Raw genomic sequence first — 2,500 nt, 5'->3', positions numbered from 1 at the left:
CCCCCTTTTCTGAGAAAAACAGAAGTGCCTGCACGCCCTGAGGAATCCCAGAAGCGTGCACAGCAATATGGTTATTATTGGATGATATTTGGGAAGAAAGTGCTAATGGGCAATCTGGTGTTTATTTTGAAACTGCTAACAATGATTTTTCTTGGGTAAAAAGGCAGTGTCTGGGAACACGGTTGAGTGGGTTTTGAGCATAGGCTCTAACAGATGGTGCGGAGCTATAGGTGCGCTCTCTCCCCTCCACTCCCGGCTCCTGCTAGACTGGGGGAACGTCGTGCCTGACCGGACTCTCTGAGCAGCAGCCCGGCTGCACCAGGCTGCTTGTGGAGAGGGCTTTCCGCGCTCCCCCTCCCCCCGGCTCCCCTGGAGAGAGCCCTGTCCGCGCACGCCGCTCCCCCCCCGGCTCCTCCGGAGAGGTTTCCCGCGCGCCGCTTCCCCCCGCTGCTCTGGGGAGAGAGGGGGAGAGGGAGAGACTCCTTAGCTGCTGCTGCTCCCGCTGCAGCCTCCCCAGCTCCAGTGCTGCCAGCCACCGCCACCAGAGCCTGCCTCCGCTTCCTTCCCCTGCCTCCTCGTGCTGCCGGGGCCTGGGCAGCCCGCGGGAGCACTTCCTCGCCTTCCCAAGCCGTGCCTGCCCGTCTCCAAAAAAGGAGTTAGGGGTGGGAAGGCGACCTTGCGGGGAGTCCGCCCGAAAGGGAAAGAAAAGCATCACAGAAAGCCGGGGGCTGTAGTCATCATGGCTTCCTTCCCCTCTCTCAGGCAGAGCACCAGCCGAAATGGTCTCGCCACTGCACTTCCAACCCTCTCGGCCACTTTGGCACTTACTTTATTTCCAGGGGTGCGTTGACAATGCCATGGTTATCATCGCTGCGTTATTTGAAATGAAAGCCTGCATAGCCCTAGTCACTAAAAAGAAAGATGGCCCAGTTGCAGCGGTAACCTATAGCCTTAGGAACAGGTATTGTTTTGAAAACACCCGAGTAATATATGACAGCACAGACATAACAAGCAGGCAGTGGCTGCAAATGTTTGTTGTTGCAGCGTGCCATATAACTTCTGGGGATTGTTACTTTTCTTCTGATGCAGCCACGTATTTATAAGTGATTTATTTTTTTTATTTTGTAGCACAAACAGAAATCCATAAACTGTCGGTTCAGCGCCATTGACTCTTTGATCAGTTACTGGGCTATTTTTTTCCCCCTCCCGTCACTGAGGGGAGATTAAAAGCCTTTATTTTCAGCCCTGTTTGTACTGCAAAGGTCCGAATCTCACTGCACAATAAAAGTGTACTTAAAAATGTATCCTCTTTGCTCTTTTATTCATCAGCAGCGAAACTTATAGCTGCCTATATAAGCCTCTTAATTAGACTACTACAGCGATTTCCGAAAACATTTAGCTGCTGTATACAAAGGAAATAAAACCACATTGTCAACTCAAGAGCGCTCCAGAGTTTAAAAGGGCTCCTCTGTAACCTATTGAAATAATTATTGAAGGGTACAACGCCTTCGTCTTTGTCAGAGTAATTGTAGTTTGCCTGTCAGATCAGTTTTGCTCTAAAAGGAAATCACACTATTTTACTACTGGAGGCATTTAAATCCAACCCTATTTTAGTCAAGATAAGTAAAAACTTGGAGGAGGGGGGCATGAAAGGAAGACTGAAGGGGTGGGGGGTCCTCCCTAGACCTGCCCGCCGCTTGGGCGCTGGGAGCAGCCCGCTATTCCTGCTGGGGAAAGGGAAAATATAAGACTCATCTGCCCTTAACTTTGAATCTTAAAAGTTAGCAAAAATGTACACTGGAAAAGCAGTTCTCCCACGGAGTGTGAAGTACACACCAATTCAATTATATGTTAAAAGGGGCATGTTTGTGGAGAGGTTTTAATTTACATATCTGGGGTCTGATTTCCAGACCACTGTAAATTATACTTCCACCCCCCCCCCAAAAAAAAAAACAAAACAAAACCCCACAATCGTCAAATGTCTCTCCGGGGAACCGAAAAAAAAAGACGACGACGACTTGTATATTATATCAAAAGCCAGTAAGTAGCTTTGTGTCTTTAATTGCTATAGGCGCAATACAGGGACCATGTAGTTATCATCGGAAAAGTTGACCAAGACAGGTTAAATAATTTAATAAGGAACTGCTTGTAATTATGTTATTTACAAGGTATGACAGAGGTTTGAAGAAGAAACAGAAGCTGATCTCAGGGAAATGGACGGGTTTGGGTGACCCCTGGAGCATGGAGTTTGAATTATGGAGATGGGGGGCTGAGAGGTGAATATGGACTAGAGGAGAACAAGATGACTTTTCACCTCAACACATTTAACTTTTAAATCCAAATAAACGTCTCGCGTTACTAGATCATCACACTATACAAGAAAAGGACTAATCACGTTCAGTTAGGAGGTGCGGAGGACGGAGTATTGTCTTCCTAATTCTGGGGAAATATTATTTTTTTTAAAAAAGGTTCCAATTGAAAAGAACTGCGTTAAAAGAAT

General features: G+C 47.3%; 1 protein-coding gene across 8 annotated transcripts in view; it reads right to left on the bottom strand.

Moving 5' to 3' along the window:
- The window catches only part of EBF3 (early B-cell factor 3), a 145,317-nt gene that overhangs the window by 139,648 nt on the left and 3,169 nt on the right, over nt 1–2,500 (bottom strand). The window lies entirely within an intron of this gene.

The sequence above is a fragment of the Crocodylus porosus genome, unplaced genomic scaffold (assembly GCF_001723895.1).
Source record: "Crocodylus porosus isolate Cpor-Errol unplaced genomic scaffold, CroPor_comp1, whole genome shotgun sequence".
Lineage (NCBI taxonomy): Eukaryota > Metazoa > Chordata > Crocodylia > Crocodylidae > Crocodylus > Crocodylus porosus.
This window is presented reverse-complemented; position numbering and strand designations above follow the sequence as displayed.